This window comes from Mirounga angustirostris, unplaced genomic scaffold, assembly GCF_029215605.1.
Source record: "Mirounga angustirostris isolate CCGP_5_RB_7025 unplaced genomic scaffold, mMirAng1.0.hap1 SCAF_9, whole genome shotgun sequence".
NCBI classification, from domain to species: Eukaryota; Metazoa; Chordata; class Mammalia; order Carnivora; family Phocidae; genus Mirounga; species Mirounga angustirostris.
This window is the reverse complement of record NW_026991717.1, coordinates 140,388,601-140,411,896: the sequence shown is the minus strand read 5'-3', so window position 1 is coordinate 140,411,896 and position 23,296 is coordinate 140,388,601. Positions and strand designations below refer to the sequence as shown.

General features: G+C 51.5%; 1 long non-coding RNA gene across 1 annotated transcript in view; it reads left to right on the top strand.

Moving 5' to 3' along the window:
• LOC129046550 (uncharacterized) overlaps window positions 1-23,296 on the top strand; it is a 108,001-nt gene that overhangs the window by 18,176 nt on the left and 66,529 nt on the right. Inside the window, exon 2 of the long non-coding RNA XR_010405328.1 lies at window positions 11,302-13,648. This is a non-coding gene — a long non-coding RNA (uncharacterized LOC129046550). The remainder of the gene's footprint in view (window positions 1-11,301; window positions 13,649-23,296) is intronic.

Below are 23,296 nucleotides of genomic sequence, written 5' to 3'. Positions count from 1 at the left end.
AGCTCTTTCCGGTGTCATCATCATGGCCATCACTGTCCTCACCACCATCCTCACCATCACCACCATGGCACTGACAGCAGTAACATCTATTGAATACTCGTTATGTGCCAGGAACGCTGTTAATTGATTTGTGTGTGTTGGGTCTTTTCAACTGTCCTTGTATAACCACATGAGTCGTGTGCTTTTATTATCCTCAATTTATTGATGAAGAAACATGGGTTTACAGAATTTGAGGCCCGGGATTTAATTTCTGGCAGTCCAACTCAAGAGGCCAGTTGATGAATATCTGTAGGGCTTTGTCTTCCTCCTTTTCCACATGAATGACAGTTATATTTCCACGTGAAAGTGGGTCATATAGCTCAAACCAGTATACAAATGCAAATTGCCGTGCTTGTCATTGTGATTCTCCCCTAACATGCCAGCAACAAAGTCCTGGGAGAGCTCTTCTGGTTTGTACTTGACTAAGGATAGTTTCTCATCTGAAGAACTGTGATAAATTAAACAGGGCCCATCACAAAGTCCTTCATGGAGCCAATACCACCCAAGTGCAAGCGAGGGTATAGCTGATGTGGTCCTGGGCTCCGGAGAGAAAAGCATAAAGCATTATCTTTGAAATGATGGGGAGGATCAGTGTTTTCTTTAGTCAGTCAAAAGCACTTGGGGACTGTATATACAATAAGATCTCAGTTAAGTAGAAACATCTTAAGTACAAACACACACATAAACACAGAGCTACACGTGCACAGAAAAAAAGGCCTGGAAAGAAAGGCACCAACTGATAAAGCTATTTTTTTTATGAGTGGGGATTGTGTGTGCTTTATACCCCTTTCTTCTTTGTGCTTATCTGTTTTTCATATTTTCGCTAGAAACATGGGTTACTTGTATAATCAGAAAAGCATTGACTTTTTAAGGAGATGAAAAGTGCTTTTGAAATGAAGAACTCAAGCACTATGGATACAGGATTCCAGTCCGAGATATGGGGCTTAAGGGGAATGAAGGCTTTCTCAGTGCCCAGAGCCGTGGAACATCTGACACAGTCTTTCCAAAGCCTCTGCTGGACCCTGCCCGGGGAGCACTGCGGGTGGGGTTTGGGTATGTCATCTTGTTTACGGCTGCTGGTGCTCCGTGTTCTTCTGAGAGGACTCTTCAGGAGTTGGGGACGAGATATTTAGAGAAATCACTACTTTCCCAAAAAACGAAAGGGCTGGCTACATGCAGGTTACACGTTTTACCCATCATTGGCAGTGGGGAGTCTGAGGGGGCCAGGTTTGAGAACACCGTCCGGGGGCTGTAGCACATGTATTTGTGTTTTCTCTGTTCATCTCCTCTTCAGTTCTGCTCGTTTGGCCTCTTGTTATTAAACGAGAAGCTATTTGTCAGTCATATCATTTCACTGTTCTTCCCACTGCATGGCACTTTCTCCTTTGGAGAGCTCCTGAAGTGTATGAAGCAGAGTGCCGGGATGGAGCAGAGCTGCATCTTTGCATCTTGGCTCCGCCCACTCTTCTATCCCTGACCTTGAACACTTCCATAAACTCCCTGTGCCTTGGTTTCTTTTTAATTAATTTTTTTTCTCTATTAAAATATAAAAACCACACAAAAGATTATGTATAACATATATTTAGGTCATAAAACAGAATGATAAACAACCCATGAACCAATAATTTGCATCTACCTGTTCTCTCCCTACCTCTCTCAAAGATAGCTACTACCTTAAATCTGTTTCTTATACTCTTAAAACAAAAAACAAAAAACAAAAAAACTCACGCATGTATTTATGCCTGACTATATATTGTTTCATTTTATTTGCTTTTGGACTGGATAAAAATGTTCTGTTGCGGGCGCCTGGGTGGCTCAGTTGGTTAAGCGACTGTCTTCGGCTCAGGTCATGATCCTGGAGTCCCGGGATCGAGTCCCACATCGGGCTCCCTGCTCAGCAGGGAGTCTGCTCTCCCTCTGACCCTCCACCCTCTCATGCTCTCTGTCTCTCATTGTCTCTCTCGCAAATAAATAAAAAATCTTAAAAAAAAAAAAAAAAAATGTTCTGTTGCTTCATGTAGCTGTACTTTATCTTCGTTGCTACGTAGTATTCCACTGTAGGGGATGTTTGGGCTCATTTCTGTTATGAATATATCCAGGAGTGGCATGATTGGGTCATTAACTACATGACGGTAGTTAATGTACAACTTCGCTAATAATGCCACATTGTTTTCTGAAATGTTTGTGTCCATTCACAGTCTGTTCATCTGTATACTTTCCAACACTTGGTGTAGTCAGACTTCATCACTGCCAGCAAAGAGCAAACTAATAGCTTGTTGGTGACCTTAATTTGTATTTTCCTGATTACTAAAGAGGTTAATCCACCTTTCATATATGTATTGGAATTTGTGTTTCTTCTGTAGAATGCCTATTTATGTATTTTTAAAGTTTGATTTATTCCCTTTTGGTTTTTTATTTTTTTAATTTTTAAAAAAATATTTTATTTATTTATTTGAGAGAGAGTGAGAGAGAGAGCACAGAGGGAGAGGGAGAAGCAGACTCCCTGCTGAGCAGAGAGCCTGATGTGGGACTGGATCCCAGGACCCCGAGATCACAACCTGAGTTGATGGCAGACACTTAGCCGACTGAGCCACCCAGGTGCCCCTGATTTATTCTCTTTAGATTTGGAGTTCCTTATATATTTGGGGCACTAATTATTTATTTATTTATTTATTTTTAAAGATTTTATTTATTTGAGAGAGAGAGAAAGAGAGAGAGCAAGCACATGAGAGGGGGGAGGGTCAGAGGGAGAAGCAGACTCCCCACTGAGCAGGGAGCCCAATGCGGGACTCGATCCCGGGACTCCAGCATCATGACCTGAGCCGAAGGCAGTCGCTTAACCAACTGAGCCACCCAGGCGCCCTAATTATTTATTTTTTATATGTGTTTCAAATATTATATCCCAGTCTGTGGCTTTTCTTTTCACTGTTTTGTGGTGGTTTTTGGTGAACATAAGTTATTAATTGAAATAACTTAAAATATATTAATGTTTTATGTTATGTTTAATACTTTGTGTCTCAATACTTTCCTACACCAAGATAAAATATGTTATCTTATATATTCTTCTACAAGTTTTTGTTTTTCACATTTGAGACTCTAATTCATTTAGAATTGACTTTTGTTAATGGTTTGAGATAGAGATCTAATCTTACCTTCCCCCATAAAAATAACTATTGATACCAGAACCACTTGCTCAATAGTCCCTCCTCTCTTCACTGATCTTCAGAGCAACCTCTGTCGTATGTTAAAGTTCCACATATGGGTGGATTTATTTTGAGGCTTTCTAGTCTGTTCCAGTGGCCATTTTGTCAATCTTCGCAGCAATATCACACTATCTTATTTGCCCTAACCTTATGAATAAGCCTTCATATTAGGATATCTCTCTAACTTACTCTTCTTTAGGAGTGCCTTAAATATTCTTGACCTTTTGTCTTCCCATTAATATTTTATAATCAGCTTGTCAATCCATGAAAAACCCAGTTATAATTAAAAAAACATTTTTTTATTTGAGTAATTTGAGCTGTAACTCTCTTTTTGGGAGAGATTGATGTCTCTGTGATATCGAGTGCTCCTATCCATGCACATGGGCTCTCTCTCTCCGTTTACTTAGGCGCTCTCTAATACATTTTTAATAGAGTTCAATAACTCTAGAGTTCAGTGAAGCTTAAAGCATACAGACTTTACCCATTTCTAATTAGATTCGTTTCTGGATACCTTTGATTTTGGTTGCTATTATAAAAGGTGGCTTTCTTTTTACTAACTGACTCCAAATATTTGCTGATGGTGTATAGAAATGCAATGTATATTTGTGTGTAGCCAGCCCCTTGCTCGACTTATTAGTCTAATGATTTTTTTAAAGATTTTATTTATTTATTTGACAGAGAGAGATACAGCAAGAGAGAGAACACATGCAGAGGGAGTGGGAGAGGGAGAAGCAGGCTTCCTGCTGAGCGGGGAGCCCGATGCGGGGCTCGATCCCAGGACCCTGAGATCATGACCCGAGCCGAAGGCAGACGCTTAATGACTGAGCCACCCAGGCGCCCCTAGTCTAATGATATTTATGTAGATTCCTTTGAAATTCCATGTAAATATTTGTCTCATTTTCTTTATTTTAAAATAGATGTAATAATTCACCTTCTGATGAGTTATAAAGGAGTTATACATATAAAGTGTTTAGAAATGTGAGCCATACATATTATTGCCATTATAATTATTGTTATTTTAGAGTAATGGCTTTATTTTTTTGATGAAAGTTTTACATGCCATTACAAAAGCTAAAGCAATACAGAGAAGTACAAATAGGAAACCAGCAAATCCCCCATTGCCCAGAAACAAATGGGGTTAATATTTGGTGAACATCATGCCAGATTTCTCTATTGGAATAAATAGAAAATAGGTGAATATATAGATCGACAACATGATATTATTTCTATAAAAGTAGCATCATACTTTGCATGATTGAAAATATGAAATTTTAATTTTATTTGAGCTTTAAAAAAGAAAAGTAGTATGGTGGAATAGCTAAATTTTAGATAAATTCCCTCACCACAAGAGATACCAGTCTTTAAAGACTCCTTAGGTTACTGAAAAATATTTTACAAATCATTAAGCAGACAAGTCCTGAGTTTTCAGGTTTTCCAGCAGGTCTTGACTCCCCACCTACACGGGATGGGTGAGTGGCTCTGTCACGCCACTCCGTTGCTCTATTCTCCACCAGTTTTTGTTGCTGGTGTGAGTTCTTCGAGAACAGTTAGAGGTGCAAAAGGTGTATGGGGGAGTAACACCTGTGAAAGAAAAGGGCAGGTGCAACTGTCAGTCTCCGTGCTGACCTTGTAAACCCTCTGCCCCAAGGTCAGGATTCCCCTTAGAGGCCACTCTTTTATTCTGTTTATCCCGTGTGATGGGACAGCTCAGTCCAGTCTTTCTATTTATGTGACGTGTTCTGTGTGAAAGCGTCATTTTCCCATCTTACCTGGGGCAACTTGGTCTTTCTCTTTCTGAGCTGTACTTTGAAGATGGCATGTCAGTGGCAGGCAGACTCCCTGTGGTCTGCAGGAGGGAGCAGGTAGCAAAGGGGCGTCTGCTGAGGCTGAGAACCCCAGCCCTGACATCTTTGAGTGTTCTGTCCCGTGGCCCAGTCAGCCCTGCCGAGGGCACGCTTCTCCCTCCCACGGGCGTCAGGTTGCTGTTCCAACTGAGCACGGTGCCCTGGTAGGATTGCCAGATAAAATACAAGATGCCCAGTTAAATTTGAATTTCAGATAAACAACCGATAATTGTTTAGGATAAGTATATCCCAAACAGGACATCTTGGCACATTTTTATGTGCTAAATCTGGCAGCCTGGAAAATGGCAAACACATTTTCCCTCTGCGGAGCTCCTCCTGGAACATGCAGGGACTTCTACTTTTGAGGTTTTAACTTCACTTTTGCCAGTCTGCCCAAGCCCACTGCCCCTTGCAGAGCTTTGTGAGAATTCTCAGTATGAATTTCTTTCCTCAGAAAATCTTCCAGGGGTGGAGAGTGGGGTTAGGAACTGCACATTTTTGTGCCGAACCAGAATCTCCTGCTTTCCTCTTAGCTGTCCTTTCCAGTGCTTATGGCATCGAGTGATTATTGATGATGAGTTTGGTTTTATGACTTTTTTTTTCACTTTGTTGGATATCAGAGGAGGGTGTATCTGTGAATCTTTTCCATTCTGCGGTCTTCACCCGAGGGCATGCCATTTATCTGTCCGTCCATCCATCCATCCTTTTATTTTTATTGACGTACAGTTGACACACAATGTTACATTAGTTTCAGGTGTACCACATTACCCTGTGCTCACCACAAGCGTAGCTCCCATCTGTCACCATGCAACACTATTACGGTACCATTGACTGTATTCCCTATGCTGTACCTTTCGTCCCCTTGACTCATTCATTCCATAACTGGGAGCCTGTATCTCCCACTCCCCTTCACCTGTTTTGCCCATCCCCCCATCCCCTCGCTCTGACAACCATCAGTCTGTCTCTCTATTTATGGGTCTGTTTCTGCTTTGTTTGTTCAGGTGTTTTGTTTTTTAGACTCCACATATGAATGAAATCATACAGTGTTTGTCTGACTTATTTCACTTAGCATAATACCCTCTAGGTCCATCCATGTTGTGGCAAATGACAAGATCTCATCTGTATGATGGCTGAGTAATATTCTGTTGGACGTATATACCACATCTATTTTATCCACTCATCCACTGGTAGACACTTGGGCTGTTTCCATATCTTGGCTACTGTAGATAATGCTGCAGTAAACACAGGGTGCTTATATCTTCTCAAATTAGCGTTTTGTTTTCTTTGGGTAAATACCCAGCTGTGGGATTACTGGAGCATGTGGTAGTTCTCACGTTTTTAAGGACCCTCCATAGTGTTTCCCCCCTCACCAGTTTGCATTCCCACCGACGGTGGAAGTGCCCACTTTAATTGCTGATTTATCGATCAAATACTTAGTGAGTGCCACCTGGGTCTGAGTCTGCCACTGAGGTAGAAGAGATGATGCAGGAGTTCTTGCTCATCGTGACAAGGCCATCGCAGATGCTGCGAAGGATGCTTGCTTTTCAGTTTCTTTTGGGTTCCCCACCTGGATTCTTATCTCCCCGTTAGATGACAATTCCTTCGAGGCAGGAATGGGGGGTGTTGGGCACCCCCATCCTCACTAGAAGGGGTCACAGATGTTTGCTGCACAGATGATTGAAGGAAAGCAGGAGATGCAGAGCTGCAGGAGCTGAGGAAAAGGAGGGGACTCTGGGCCTAGAAGAGCTGGGGGGACAAGGACTTGAGAGCCCTGGTCCCTCCAACGGCCCGTGCAGGCTGGGCATACAAAGATGGAACCGCTTGCTGGTGGAACAGGCTGGAACGAACCGCTACCTGAACTCCAGATCTGCTTTAGCCTCTGTTCCCTTAAACCAATGGTACACAGGTTGAAGGAATCTAGAAACAAATGATCAGTGCAAAGATTTAAAGGTAGGAAACATTTACCAGGCAGTGGAGGCTCAGGGATCAGCGAGACTCCCCAGTTCAGGGCAATCAGTTATCAGGTCGGGGAGGAGAGACAAAGCAAGCCCGTTGGGTCACAGGGGTTCAACGGGGGCACAGAGGGTTGGGGGGCTCCGGGCGCCTGGCAAGTGGAGGCTGGGGAGGTTGAGGCAGTGCTGTGTGGAGGAGATGCTGATGCTGTGCTTCCTGGGTTGCGAGGAGTTTGCCAAAGGAGGGAGTTTGGGAGGGAGGCCATGGGCAGTCCCCCTGCGGAGCGGGGCAAAGGCACAGGGTGAGAAGAGCTCCCATAAGGCCTGGAGGGAGCAGGGGAGATGGGCGAGGCCGTGGGCAAAGGGGCCTGCACACCGTGCTAAGGGCTGGACTGCAGTCAGTGTGGGGTCCCGGAGCGACTGGAGCAGAGGTAGCGCAATCCCCCGGCCGCCTCCCTCAAAGAGCACGAACAGATTTGCCTGAAATCACCAGGCTTGTGCCATTCTCCCACTAATCACTGGATGTGCAGGAAAACAGGAGCAACTCTGGAGTTCCTGAGCAGTGGGAAAAGCTGTCACTCCATGTACTTTTTGAGGTTGGACAGGGAGGAGGAGGGAGGTCAGCTGTCTCTGGAACATCTTAGCTATTTATCGCGGCCACACTGTCTGTGACCTTTCTGCATCAGTGACTCAGTGGGTATGAGCGGCTAGTCTGTTTTCAGGCGTTCATGTCTCCCTTTCGGTTCTGGGTAACCCCAGAATCATCCAAAAATCATAATTTTCCTCCCTCTACTTCCAGCTAACTGGAAACACATTTCCAGAATCCTCTTTTTGTATACACATAAGATGGCCTGATCTTCTCCAAAGATGTGCTCCTGAAAGAAAGCTTGTGAGCCTTACCTCCTCCTCTGGGTGAGGTCCACCCTGGGAAGTCACTTGGGGATACATCACGGCCTGTCACACGGGGCTCTAAGTGAATGTTGTTGAATGATTCGGGGCATGTTTGGGGCAGGTGTCTACACCAGGATGACAAGCATTCAATGAGGACCTTCCGCTCTGGGCACCGTGCTGAAGTCAGGGCACAGAGGGGCCATGCAGTATGGGGTGGGAGAGCCCCACATGTGTCCCTGTGTTCACGTAGAGTGGGGCCAGCACACTTTCTCTGTAAGGCCCGGATGGATGGTAAATATCTTTGGCTCTGCGGCTCTTAGTCACTTCGGGCTGCTCTAACAGATGACTGCAGACTGGGTAAGCTTATAAACAACAGAGCTTGCTCATAGTTCTGGAGGCTGGAAGTCTGAGATCAAGGTCCTGGCAGATTCAGTGTCTGGTAAGGGCCCACTTTCTGGTTCGTAGATGGCCATCTTTTTGCTGTGTCCTTGCACGGCAGAAGGGGTAAAGGAGTCCTCTGGGGTTTCTTTTATAAGGACAGCAATCCCAATCATGAGGGTTCTGTCCTCCCAAGGGCCCCACATCCAGATACCATCACTCTGGGTGGTGGGATTTCAACCGGTGAATTTGCAGGGCGAGGGGGCACAAACATTCACATCAAGGCACTGTCACAATCCACATTTCAACTGCACCAATGTAGTGTGGAAGCAGCCGTAGGTGGTACAGCAAGAAATGGTCGTGGCAGTGTGTCAATAAAACTTTATTTACAAATCTGGGCATCAGGTTGGATTTGGTCCTTGGGCTAGAGTCTGTCAAGTTTTATTTTTTGGAGAAGTTTGATTTGTGAGATTTTGGTGATCAGGCTAAGTCACTGGGAAGGCACAACTTGCCAACTTGGGATGGACTCTTCATTGATGAGTGTGTCTTCTGAAGGGCTACCCCGGGCAGTGCGAGAGGTGTGTCTGTGATGGCCAGGGCGGGTGTACAGATTGGGAGGAGGCCCTGGCAGGACCAGGAGTGATGACTTCCTTTCCTTTCTCACACTCACAACCAGTGGCCTCTGGAAGTGAAACAGAAGAGCTCCTGCTGAGGAATTTCTGGTCCTGTTTTTCCCCAGGTCCATTGGGGCAGAGAAGCCTATAAGGATTTGCAGGGACATGGTGGGGCAGGCTAAAGTTGTGGGATAATTCACACTCCGCACTCAAACACAGAGGCCTGGGCCCCTAGGAGGCCTGGGCATGGCTTCCCGGCTAGTCTGAATTCAGGAGACTCTCCTGTGTCACCTGCTCTATCATTGCCCTTATTATGGATATTATGAATAATTAAGGTGGGCATTTTCCCAAGTAGTTTCTTGGAGCCAAGGGCTACGCTAGGCACTTCACTTCTTTCTCCAATCAGGACAAGAGTTGGGGTAGCCGGCACCAACCCCCATGACAGCTGGGGAATGGAGACTCAAGCGGGGAGGCAGCACTCTGTCCATCAAATGGCCGTTTAAGTGATGGGGCTTCCACCCAGATCCCAGAGGGTAGCCCTTGGGCCTGGGTTTCCAGTGGGAGAGACCCTAGCACTGGGCCCACCTTGCTTTCTAGATCTCCATAAGAGGACAGGCAGGGCTAGTTATGCAGGTGTGCAGCTGCCTGGACGCGGCTCACCGATCTCTCCAGAAAGTCCTGGACTCCTCACGAGTCATCCACATTCACGTGGACGTCACCCAGGAGGTCAGGGCTGCTGTGCCTATGGGGCCCGGTACCAGCCCGAAGAAGCTCCCTCCCTCTGGGTGAGCACCTGCTTCGTGTCCTGGGTGAAGTTCCCCTGTTCTGCTCCAGCCGGACTGTGGCCATCCTGCAGCCAGGACCCAGGTCAGGCCTCCTTTTTCTGGGTATCCTCGGCCTAGCGCTGCATCTAGCACATAATAGGCTCGAACGTCGCATGGACGGTTGAACAGATGACTGGCTTGAAAATAACTTCCATGGGCCCTCTTCAATGCTGTTGTTACAACAACTCTGTGCTGTGGGCAGAGTGTGGATGATCACCTCCCTTACACACAAGGGAAAGGAGGCCTTCATCGTGGGCCCAACACAAGGTGGGACTGGGGTGTGTGTCACTGGTGCTGGGTGCTCTCTGGGCCTTGTGCGTACGTCACTCCCGTCACCCCCACCAGAACTGTAGGGAGGGTGGTCTTGTCTTGTTCCCATTTCACAGATGAAGAAACCAAGGCAGCTCCTTGGAGTTAATGCCCAGATTAGAGCCCCGATTAAGCCCCAGACCTGTTGGCCTCTCCAACCAAAAGCTCCCTTCTCCCCTCCACCTGGCAGGGACAGGGGCGCTGGGGCTTACTGGAGTTGTGACCCTGGGGGTGTAGTTCGAAGTAAGTTCTAGATACCTTCTGTCCCCACATCCCGCCGGAGCCCCCATCCTGCTCAGGGCTGCTATAGGAAGCCCGCATGGTTCTGGACGGAGAGGTGCTGAGGAGAGCAAAGGAGGAAGAAGCAGTGATGTTTGCATCGGCCCCTCCTGGCTCCTTCGGGAGAATGAGCACTGTGCTCGGGGTGAGGATGCACTGGGAGGAGTGATGATTGGCTTTGGAGCGGGGGCGCCTGGCCTCGGACTCTCACTGCTTTCACGGCCTTGAGCTCCTTATGTCACCTCTTGGGGGCTCAGCTTCCAGACTCGTGGATCAGGGGTTGGACCCCTGTGCTGCGGGGCAGCCGCCAGGGTTGGAGGGAGTGGTGAGTGCCCAACAATTGGCAGCAGGGTTATTGCTGTGTCACCGCGGCCGTTGGGGGAGTGGCCTTTCCCCCGAAAAGATGTCCTGGCAGAAGCACAGAACCCAGAGCTTGTCAGAGGAGCCAATGGTAAGCCTCAAGTGCAGAGGAGACAGATGAGCTGTGAGGAGTCTCTGGAACATTCTTTATTATTGTCGTGTTTACACGTGGTGGCGAAACACGCCCACTGCACGACCGACCACCCGCGCACCCTCTGCGCGCGCTGACCTGCGGGCTGGGACCGCACGCGGGCGGGGAGGCTGGCCTGCAGGACCTCCGCAGGTTGCACGTGTTTGTTGGCGAAGGTAGCGTCATCCCCGAGTGCCCACTCCGCGCCACCTGTTTGCTTCCGTTCTTCCTCCAGCTTGGGGGGCAGGTGCGGTCGCTTCCTCGTCACGGGTTTGGGCTCAGGTTCCCCCAAAAGCAAAGGGACGCACATGCTCAGGTCTTGCGGGGGCCTCGGGGCAGGGCCTCGGCCCCCTCCCCTGCCAGGTCGCGCCCCCCGCCCTGCCGGGTGGCCACCGCCAGCGTGCTCTGAAACGAGGTGCCGGGACGCACTCGGGAGTTTCCATCAGCTGGTGTTTCTTTTTCTTTCTTTCTTTCTCAGTTGTTATTTTGCATCAGGGGGAAAAATGAGAAGAATTTAATTCATCATTAAGTGCTGCGAAGGAAAAATGCAGCGAAGGAACCACAGCCAAGGAACAGCATGAAACTGGAAGGTGAAGCAGACAGAGTCCACCAGGCTGGGCCACAGGGCGAATCTGGCTGTCGCAGGCTCTGCCTCGGGGAGTCCATGCGGGCCTGTCCCTGGACCTTTTTGGCCGCCCCAGGGGATCTTTGGCCAGCTAGCCGCGCAGCAGGTGTCCGCAGACAACGTCCATGGCAGGGAAGCTTCCGTGTGCCCACCTGCGCCCCAGCGAGGCAGCGGGGAGGCGGCAGGCTGGTCATCCAGGCCTGTGCGGGCTCTCATCCCAGCCCCGGCCCTTACTAGCTGCGCTGACCGCAGGTCCACTGTCCGAGCTCTGAATAAGGGTCCCAGCGTCCACCTCGTGGAAGACGGAGCCAGGTCACTGGAGCCTGCAGGGCACACGTGTGCAGCCCATTTGTGAAGGAAGGAGGTCGGACTGGAGGCGTCCCCTCGGCCTGTCCGGTTCTACGATTCCCTGTCTCATCCATTCCCACATCATGAGTTATTTGGCCGGGGCAGGAAAGGGAAATGGAACACTAACAGCGTGTTCTGAACGCGGCAGGCACACCGGACTCTGCGTGACAGGCTGTGTGTGCTGTCTGCTCCCCGAGTCCAGGAGCTCCGGGGGGCGGGAGCCTGTCTGTGCATCTCAGAGCCCCGAACTGTGCCCGAGCTCCTGGGCGCCTACCGGGAGTTCAGAGCCGTTGCTGGCTGGAGGCCCCCCGCGGCAACCGGAGCGTAAACCGCCCCATGGAGACCAGCACAGAGGACTGATGTTCCTGAGCAACGTTCGAGAAGCCACCATGTTCTGCACAGTGCCCAGGGCAGAGCCTGGCGCTGACCCGCACACCCCGCGGGAACGGAGCGGCCCCTCTGCGCTCCGGCGCTCGAACGCTGACTCCAGGGCTGGTTCCGCGGTCCTCACTCGTCTGCTGACCCCCCACTGCCTCCCGTCTTTGTTCGTTATCGTTTGTGTTGCTCTGACAACTTGAGATAGGTTTCTGCACCTTCTACCCAGTTTATATACATCATGAGTCTGATCATGCGGGCACTAGCGTACTTTTGTATATGCTTAAAAATATAGTCTGCCCTTGCTTTCTTTTCTAGGTTTTTAACCCTGTGGTTAACATACACACATAAAATTGGCCATTTTAACTATTTTTAAGCGCACGGTTTAGTGGTCGCCAGCACACCCAGCACCAGCCTGTCTCCGGGACATGATCATCTTCCCAAACTGAGGCCGCGTCCACATTGAACACTAACTGCCTGTCCCCCTCTTGTTCGGGGCCCCACACCGCACAGCTTTGTGGTGACTCTGTGAATGGGTCGGAGTGACACCCACCCGCGGGAGGGCTGCGTTGCCCCCACACTCTAAAGAAGCCCAGGAGGCTTTGTGCCTCTTCCTTGGCTGTAGGAGGCTTCAGACGCACCAGCTTACCCTTCACCTTAGAAGACCTGTCTCGACATGCCCGCACCGCTGGGCCCCAGGAGCTGCAATATGTCTTCAAAATACCCGTGACCTAAAATTCACCATGAATCCAGTGGCACTGAGCACATTCACACGGCTGTGCAGCCCTCACCGTCATCCCTTTCCAGAACTTTCCTTCTCCCCAAACTGAAGCTGTCCCCATTGCCGCCTAGAGACCCCCATTCTACTCTCCGTCTCTCCGAGTCTGATTCCCTCTAGGAAGCACATGTAAGGGACTGCACCGGATCTTTCGTCTGCTCCCTACGCTCCGGGCTATGAGAACAACCGTGGGCCCCATGTCACCCAGGGACCATGCTGCAGTGCTGGGGGCCATAGGCAGGCTCCTCTGGCTCTGGAAGTCCTCGGCATTTCCATCGTCCTCAGTTGTCTGGGTGTGAACGGGGCTGGGACCTGAGAGAAGGTGCTCTTTGGGAAGTACCCATCTTACGGAGAGACACGCGGCTCTGTCCCGCTGGTCACCCGTGGCCTCCGTGAGGAGGGTGCTGTCAGGGTGGAAAGCACAGGTCCCCAGGTCCCGGCCTTCCTTCGTGGGGACAGCTCCTCGAGGCTCCGGTAGCTCGGGCCTGTGTTTGCAGGAAGTCTCCTTGTTTATGCCGCTTCTACCATTTCTCCTGGCAGAGACTTTCCCTAGCCAAGGCCAGAGTCATTCTGGGACAGCTGGTCCCCGGGCCCTGCTGAGGAGCCTGGACATAGCCCTCTGCTCCGAGGAGTGATATACCTGGCCAGACACGAAAGGAAAGATTATAAAGGCCATTTTCTGCAGGCAGCTTATCCTGAGTAAGTGGGAATCCAGTAAAATACACATTTCAGGCCCTTCCTTCTCTCTCTTTTTTTTTAAAGATTTTATTTATTTATTTGAGACAGAGAGAATGAGAGAGAGAGCACATGAGAGGGGGGAGGGTCAGAGGGAGAAGCAGGCTCCCCGCCGAGCAGGGAGCCTGATGCGGGACTCGATCCTGGGACTCCAGGATCATGACCTGAGCCGAAGGCAGTCGCTTAACCAACTGAGCCACCCAGGCGCCCAAGGCCCTTCCTTCTCATCTTGTCCCACCAACCGCCTCATGGTGACAGGGTCCGACAAGACCCAGGGGCTCAGGGGCCCACCAAGCCTGTGCTGGGCACCCCTATGCTGGGCTGGACCCCATCGGCCGCCCGTTCCCATTCTGCGGAGGTGGAGGCCGGGGCCGAGGGGGGCGGCGGCTCCTGCCCACGGTGGCCGGTCTTGGAGTGACCGAGCCCGGGCTGGAATGGGAGCCGCCCGTCGGCCGCACACAGGTTCCATCCTCCCTCCTATTTGCCTCCTGCGGGCCACGGGGTTGGGCTTCCCCTGTACATGCTGTTCTCTGCAGCATCGGAATGGTGTTGTGTAATCCTGTGGCTGCGTGTGGTGTGTGGGATGCTGAGCGTGTGGGCCTCTGCGGGGTCAGGCCGGGTTAAGCCGAGGCCCAAGCCTGTGGCGTGGGATGGGAGTGGCCGGCAGCACCCCTCACCCTCGGGTGAGCCCGAGCGGGAAGCGCCCAGTGAGGACGCCAAGGCCCCGGGTTGATTTATGGAGGGCGGAGCCTTCGGCCATGCCACTGATACAGCCCTTTGAAACTCCTGCTTGTAATGCTGCTGGGCCTCGGGCTGGCCCTGCTTCTCGCCGGCAAAACCACACCTATCCCGAGCACTTTCAGTGTTTTCGTAGCGGCGGTGGGGGCAGATGATTTACGGCCATCTCTTCCCTGGGTGCCACGGCAGATGCCTCTGGAGACGATATGAGGACATACAGAGGGGCAAGAAGGTCTCGGTGAGGCGGCCCCTGGCCCCACTCACCTGAGTCAGAGGGTCGGGCCGTGCCCACCAGCCTGGGGTGGAGCGGGGCTGATTCGCTCTCTCTGATCGGACGCAACCACCGTGTTGCTCGTGTAGGACGTTGGCACACCTGGGCCTAGCCAGCCAGGCTGCTTAGACCAGCTCTGAAACGTGAGTGGTTCGGAGGGCCGGGCGGTCTGGCGTGCGTGTGGGCCACCCAGGCGCTCCCCCCAGTTGCCATGTGAGCGCAGTAACTCATCGGTAAGATGGGACCCACTCTGAGATAAGCAGAGAACACTGGCTTTCCATGCACATCAACAAAGCAATTTTAAAGGCAAGGCTCCTTTGGCCCGGGAGCCAGCCCCGACAGCAAGCTCACCTCACACACTGAGACCCAGGCTGAGCCTCAGCTAAGAGGGGCTCTCGCTGGTTGTCGTGTCCTAATGTGGTGTGCGGGGGAAAGACAGGCCGGTGAGCGAGTTGCGTGCGCGCCCTAGAAAGCCTCGCTGACTGTGGACGCCCAGACCTAGCCCCTGCAGGCATGGACCTGGCCTGGCCAACGTGGGTGCCGACCCTCGTGGGAGCAAGGGAGGGAGGGCCCTTCCACGGAGAAGGGACCCTTGGGGGGTGAAGGATGATGGGATGAGGACAGTGGAGGTGAGGACAGATGCAGGGGGGCAGAAGGAGCTGTATCTGCAAAGCCTGGAAGCAGAGTGTGGTGTTCGAGGTGAATAGTCTGCGGTGGCCCTGACACATAGGGTCTGTGTGTCGAGGAGTGGTCAGGTCAGCACACCTTCTGAAGCCACACTGATGACCAATGACCACGAGCCTTGTCCTCAGGACAATGGAGGAAGAGACAGTGCTATGATCCATTGGGCAGATGCATCTGTGTATTTGATACTGACCACACGCTGCATTCTGGCCCTGGGTCAAGCTAGGGGATGCCGAGAAAGCATTTGAGAAGGACTGCTCTGGCCTTGGTGTGTGGGAAGTCTTGGGGGATTGGAGGACCAGAGGCTTTGCAGTCATCCTGATGAGAAAGCAGGGGTAGAATTAAGGACACCCCCCTCTGGTGATGAAAAGGGGAAGGTGGACTGGGGGTGACAGGAGCAGAGGGAGCTGGCCTGGTGGCCAGGTGGATGGGATTTCGATGGATGGGATGGGGTGGGGAGTGGAGGGCAGATGTAGATGCTGCTGTCTGGGGCTTCGGCAATCATTAATGAGCCGGCCATAGTGCTGATGGTCTGTAGGGCATACAATGCTCCCCTTTGGTTTCAGCTTCCCCCAGGTGTGCGGAGGGTTAGCTGCACAGTCTATGGCATCAGAAGGGGTAGGACAAACACAGACGAGCAGAACAAATGATAGGCTTTTATGAGTCCTTTCCGTGCATGCAAGCCCATTGCCATTGGGACAGGGAGAGGAGACTCTCAGGGCCGCTGGGAGTGGTCAGGGCGCCGTACTGGTGAGAATGGACTTTGTTAGCCCAAAGGTCAGATCCCTGTTTGGAAATGTGTTTCCAGTGCTCATGAGGTTGGGGAGGGATTCACCGATGGGAGGGCTAGCTGAGGTGATCCAGGAGGATTTCCTGGGGGAACACAGGGCCAAAGAGACTTGGGGAGAGAAGAAGGTTTAGTGCAGAACCAGCATGCAGAGAGCAGGGGCACCTCCGGAATACACCAGGCCAGCAGGTGGAATTGAATACACCACGGGGAGCTCGGGAGCCAGAGTGTCACCTCCATGTCCCTGTACCAGCGGTTCATGGCCTAAGAGTGGCATTTTGAGGTGCCACGGGAACATTTGGAAGGGCAGACGGGTGGGAAGGAGTAGTACTGGGCGCGGCATTGACCTAGCCGGAGATGAGCTTGTCCTGCCTCGGTCTGGTCTGGCCATCTGGGGCATTGGGGCGCCGGTTCCTGAGTGTCTCACTGGGGCTCAGGAGGGCAGCAGAAAGGAGACCGTCCACAGACCACCCATGCTGTATGGGGGGGAGGTGACAGAGGTGTAAAGGACTGCAAGTCTGGGTGACTCAGGGACACTGATGCCATGGCGGGTCCGACACCCCATTTTATGGAGGAAGAGAAGGAGCCACTGTAACGAAAGTCACAGCTTTGTCTCATGCTCTTTGCGACTTGGCATCGTGGTGCAAGGTTTCCAGGAATGTCATCTTTCGGTGGCATTTGGGAACACGCAGGCCCTGGTTGCTCAGAAATTTCTAGGCCCCCTTGGAAGATGGCAGCAGGGCCGCCTTACCTGGTTAGTGGTCTGCTCAGCGTCTTCCTCACTGGCTGCTGTTAGAAGCTTTATCTCGGACTCCCACAACATGGTGCTCCTGTCACCCCAGCGGCTGTGGGCTGCCTAACTCCGTTCCGCCTTGGCCGTGTGATTCCATTTCTTCTCTAGCCTTTACTTCCATGGCGATCGTGTGTGTGCGTGTTTCTCTAGTCCTGTGAGCTTTTCCAGGGCCCCCCGCAGTTTGAACAAGTGAGCCTGGGGACCCTGGGGCACCCCCACCTCCGTTGCTGTAGGGCTGCAAACGGCGTGGGCTTCAGAGGTGCAGCCATGAGCCAGCTCTGTTCCCCAGGCCCCTGAGTGACTTCTGACCTTAATCCACCTCTGTTGTAAGATTTATTAATCACCGTGCTCGAGACAGCTTTGTGCCAAGAAGTTCAAAGCATCTTCCAGTCTTAACCCGTTCATCCCAGGAGCATCCCGGGGAGAGCTGGGGGTCCGGCCGTCCTGTGACTGCCATGCATCCGTAGGCTCCGGCGCACGCACGTCAGGAGGGGGCTGGGCCGACCCTGGCGGCAGGGCTTGGCCTCAGAGCCCCGCTGAGTCAACAGCAGGCCTGGAAAAGAAGTCGAGTTTCCCGGCCTGGGCCTGGGGCCATGTTGCCAGTGCAGGCTTCCTTCCTTACAAAACAGCCATTGTCCACGCTCCAAAGACGCACCGCCCCTCCCCCCCCCACGCCGTGGAAGTGGGTGTCACTATCTAGGTGCCAACAGCACCAGGGTGGTGTGCGCTGAGCTCAGAAGAGAGCCTCTTGGTCATCAGGGACCCTCCGTGCGCATCCGTCCGAAGGCTGCCCTCCCCCACCAGAGGGCGGGGCCCCAGGGGCGGCCTGGCCACCTGTGTGGGGAGCCCACAGCTGCGCGGTCCCCAGGGGCTACCTACCAGGGCAGGGCTTCTCCCCGGGGCGCTCGGGGCGGGGCGGGGGGGTGGCCCCGAGGTCTGAGGCAGCTGGATGAGGAAGAAACAAGATGTTCTTTCTCCCGCCTGTGTTGCCCCTGTGTCTCTCAAGGTTCTACATTGTTTTTCGTGTGCAGCCTCGTTTTCGTCCAAAAACTTGGTAAAGCTGGAGAAGACTCTTAAACCTTTTTTTTTCGTAAACAAGTGTGCTTTTCTGGCCAGATGTTTCTTTTTTCCTGGTCCTTACGGGGTTGTGCCATTGAGCTGTCCGGCTGAAACTGAATAAATCTTTGTTTTACGGCTTCTTTGGTCCTTTACAACTAAGGACCTCAGGAAGGAGTCAGATCTTTTAATCCTTCTGGTCTTAGCCTTGAATGACCTCGCAAATGCACCGTTAGCTCAAAAATCTCAGAGATATTTTTGTTGCTGGCCTGAGAGCACATTACCCAAGCCCAGGACCCTAATATTGGAAGGGTTAATCGTGCCCGGAATGTAATAACCGGGCGCCGCGTGCCCCAGCAGGTGCCGGGAAGATTAGAAAGCATTTCTTTTTCTCACCGACAGCACGTCTTGCGGGATTCGGTGCACCTGAGCGGCAACGGAGATGGCAATTGCCCGTCTCCAGCCCAATGCCCCAGTTAAAGCTGAGCCCGAAGTGGAGGGAGGCTCAGCATGGCCCCTCGAGGCTCCACACTCGGGTCCCGTGAAGAGTGAGTCGGGGTATAGGATGACACGGCAGTAGGTGAAAGCTTGAGGGATGGTGAAATGTTTTCATGGTTCCGGGAGAGCGGGCTCATTTCAGCTATTTTTACTTCTCAAAGGCTCTGGCAGAGGGACAACCTTGTAAAGTCTGTTGTGAGCCATGCAGCTGTGACCAGGCGCCGAGCACTCCAAGTGTAGGAGAGAGCAGGGAAGCAATCTGGGCCTGTGTTTTGGACAGGTTTTCATCTGGGAGGAGAAAACGCTATTGCTCAATCTTGGAAGTTGGGTCTTAGACCCCGGCGGCACATCAGACCACAGGGCTGGCCCGGGGGCCGGCCGCGGGCGAGACTGCGGGCGGGGCAGTGCCCAGAGCCAGCGTGCACCCCTCTGCCTGTGGGGCCACCCCGTCAGCCTCGCTCTGCCCCTGCCCCACGGCCATGACACCCCATGCTCTGGACGTCTCCCTAGAACAGTCAGCAACACTTACCCGCAATCGGTTTCCTTCTCCCTGCAAATGCACCGTGCCTTCTCCTGTCCCCCTCCCGCATGCGTGGTGCCCCTGCCCTCCCTGTCACCCACCCCCTCCCCACATCCCCTCTCCGCTCCTTCCTGTCCTTCCACACTGAAGCCGTTGTCAAGACATCGACTCTACCTCCATGGCATTTCCATCACGGCCTCCTGCTGGAGCGTCCTGCCTTGGAGCTCTCTGAACAGCATCTGTCTGCCAATGCTGTGGACGGCTTTTCCTGAACTCGGCCCTGGCACTCCACGCTCGTCAGTGGCTCTCTATTACCACGGACATGGTCCAGTTCACCTCCCTCCTCGTTTCAGGCTCTTTACCATGCACTAAACTCCCCTTTCTGGACAAGAAATCTGCTTCATATGCCCTAGGACCCTGGCCACAGCAGACAGGGGCTCCTGCTGTCCCCACCCCTGTCTTTGCCCCTTTATTTCTTCTACCTGAAGGGGACCCCCGCCCTGACCCTCCAGAACTGCTGAGAGAGAGGAGGCTCTGGACACAGGGGGGACAAAAGTGATGACAGGCCTATTTAGTTCTGAAACAAAAAGAAACATAGAGTCCCAGGGGAAACCAAGGACAGTATTTCGATGTGGCCCCTCTATTACTTCTGCCTGGGTGTCGGGGACGCGGCAGCCCTGAGTTGCAAGCCGTTCCATTTCAGCTATACTATTATACTAAGTGGCTTGCAAAGAGGATGCCCCGGCCTCCTGTCTGAGCCTCGCCCTTCTCACACGAGCCGCCCCCCGCCCCCACCCCTGGAGGTGCAAGCACAGTGGCCACGGGGATCGCGTGGGACCTGGGCATCATCTGGGAAACGCATAGCAGAAACTGGGCACCCGGGGTCTTTAACACTTTGTTTCAGGAATGCAGTGGTTGGGTGAAGAGCCACGGCTCCTTGGCAGCCCCTCCAGCTGGAAACCGGGGTCCATTTCCCACTCACCCCCATGCTTGAATCTGGCCAACCTGACCTGCTCTGACCAAGAGGGTGTGGCAGGAGTGAGGCTGTGTACTTGGAGCCCTGGCCTCCAGAGACTTGCGCCCCCTCCCCCTCCCCCGGGGGCCAGAGACCAGCCCTCCCGGCCGAGGCTCCCCAGCCAGCAGGCTCCCAGCAGCCACGCATGGGAGTGAGGCCCCGTTAGATCCTGCAGCCTCCAGTGGCCCGCCAGCCGACCACGGACATGTGAGGGAGTCCAGACCAGAACAGCACAGCCAGCCCAGACAATGGTGAGCTTAGTTGTTCAAAGCCACGAAATGTTGAAGTGGTTTGTTAAACAGCAAAGCTAATGGTGCAGGAACCACTGATCACTCAAAGCAGAGTGTGTTCTCATGATTGTGTTCTGGGGATCCTCCGGGGATGGGCCTCTGTACGTTTTTGTTTTTTTTTTAAATGGCAAAGTACAAATAACATAAACGTTACCATTTTAACTGTTTTAAAATGTACAGTTCAGCGGCATGAAGTACATTCATGATGTACAGCAATCACTCTTCGTTCCAGACCTTGTTCATCGTCCTCAAAGGAAACCCACGCTCATTAAGCACTCACCACTGTCAGCAGCTACCCCTCCACCCCCCAGCCCCTGGCAACTGCTAATCTACTTCCCGTCTCCATACATCTGTCTATTCCGGGCATTTCATATAAATGGAATCATACAACATGCAGTCTTTGGTGACTGGCTGCTTTTTACTTAACACAACGATTTCGAGGTTCATCTGCATTATAGCACGAATCAGTGCTTTATTCCTTTTTGTGGCTAAAGGGCCACTGTTCCCTTACAGGCTGTCTGGCCCTGTTCCCTTATTGATCGTGTGCACGGGGATGGCCCTGAGGTGCTGGGTACCACTCGAGGTGTTTTGCCTTATTCCCTCCTCCTGGGCACCTGAGAGCTCGGGCTCGATCTTACCTGCATTTGATACATGTGGCGTCTGAGGAACAGAGATGTTAACCAGCTGATCCAAGTCATACACCTGGCAAGAGGCGGCTCGGAGGTTCTGATTGAGGGAGTTCTGTTCCCACACTGGGGCAGTCCTGCTCAGAGGTTTCCAGAGAGTGGAGGACATTGGGGGACAGGACACTGCTCATTCTCAGCTTCCCACCATGCTGGACAATCTCCACTAAACTCCCCAAAGTTCAGTATGCCTTTGCCGCAACACAGGTATATTATTTACGATGTTTGGTATTTTTTTCTGATTATAAAAATACTACCGTATGATCCAGCAATTGCATACTAGGTATTTACCCAAAGAATACAAAAATTCAAAGGAATACACACACCCTTATGTTTACTGCAGCATTATCTACAATAGCTAAATTATGGAAGCAGCCCGAGAATCTATCAACTGATGAATGGATAAAGAAGATGTGGTGTGTATATATATATATTGTATATATATATATATACACGCACACACCATGGACTATTACTGAGCCATCACAAAGAATGAAATCTTGCCATTTGCAATGATCTGGGTGGAGTTAGAGAGTATTATGCTAAGCAAAATAATTCAGTCAGAGAAAGACAAATACCATATGATTTCACTCATATGTGGAATTTAAGAAACAAAACAAATGAGCGAAAGGAAAAAAATAAGAGACAAACCAAGAAACAGACTCTTAACTCTAGAGAACACACTGATGGTTACCAGAGGGGAGGTGGGTGGGGGGGTAGGGGAAGCAGGTGTTGGGGATGAAGGAGTGATGAGCACTGGGTTATGTATGGAAGTGTTGAATCAGTATACTGTACACCTGAAACTAATATTACCCTGTAGGTTAACTAACTGGAATTTAAAACTAAAAACACATAGTACCTACTCATAAGAATTCAGACAAATCAAGTGTAAAGAAAGTGAGAACTACTGATACAAAAAGAAGAGGTAGAGGAGGTGGCATGGGACACCAAAGGGGCAAGTGTCTCATGATGTAATTTGAAGGGGTGATGGGTGGCATAGTGTCCGGAGATCTGTTGTGAATATTACTTGATAAAAAAAACCCATGACTTAAAAAATTGACAAGTCCAGTTCTGATGTCGATGCATCAAAACAGCCCTGTAAGAGTTGCAGGGTTGAAGTGGACACACCTGATGGCCCACAACAGGGAAGGAAGACCGTAAGAGCGAGAGCGGTCCTCCAGCTTCTGCAGGGCTCAGAAAGAGGAAAGTGAACCAAATTTTATTTTCAGTTGCGAGGTTCCAGGCACCTTGCTTGATGCTTTTACAGGGAGCATCCCATGAGATCTTCCCAGCCGTTCTCTGAAGTGGGTGTTTCCAACTGCAGTAGGGAGGTGAGGTTTAGTGATAAGACACTCTCCATCGTCACGAAGGCTGGGACTGCACCCTGTTTCCCGAAGCTCTAACCCTCGCTGTTCCTGCAGCTTTTCAGCCTTCTCCCCAGATGAACCCCTTGTTGGCTGGGGCAAAAGGCTGCATGCAGATTGGTCCTCATCCTTCATGAGAAGTGGAAAAACAGCTCAAAGATGATCATGTCCTGCTCATGGTCTCTGCAACATTAGCTTTACTTGATGTTCAGTGAACATCAGCATCTTGTTGCCACTGTTGGAGGTTCAGTGGTTTTAAAATGATGTCCAGTCTTTGACCCCAGGAAATGCTTTCCTTGACCAGCCCCTCTCTGATTCCTATTGATTTATTTATACGTGCATACATTAAAGCTGGATAGATAAAAGAAGCAAGGCATAGAGGCAAGGGTGCAAGGTAATGAGTCAGAGGAAAAGTTGGTGCACAGACAGATGTGCTGACTGGTTCTTACCACCACCAGACCCAAATTCCAGCACCCAAAGCAGAGAGAAGACAGTGCATTCACAGGACAGTCAAGCTGCTTTCCCTATTTGTTCTCCCTTGGCCCTGGGAATTCTCTCTGTGCCACTGGCTGGAAAATCTGGAGCATGGTTCCACTAACCTATCAGGAATCCCAGCAGGCCATTTGGCTGAAGGATACATGTGTGGTTGTAGAGTTCGGGGGGAGGGAGGTGTCCTGAAACTCTTTTTCCATATCACAGGAAATAGCCAGGGTTCTCTGCAAAGACACAGCGGTTCACAGAGCACCAAGGAATGGAGAGGATCCTAGAGACTGAAGTGGGGAAAGGCCCTTTATGTGGGGATCATGGTAGGAACAGAAGAAAGAGCCAGAGAGCCCCACGGAGGTGTGTGTGGCTTTGGTTAACCACCAGTGCATCTGTCAACTATGGGCCCACTGGATTTCCTTGCAAATGG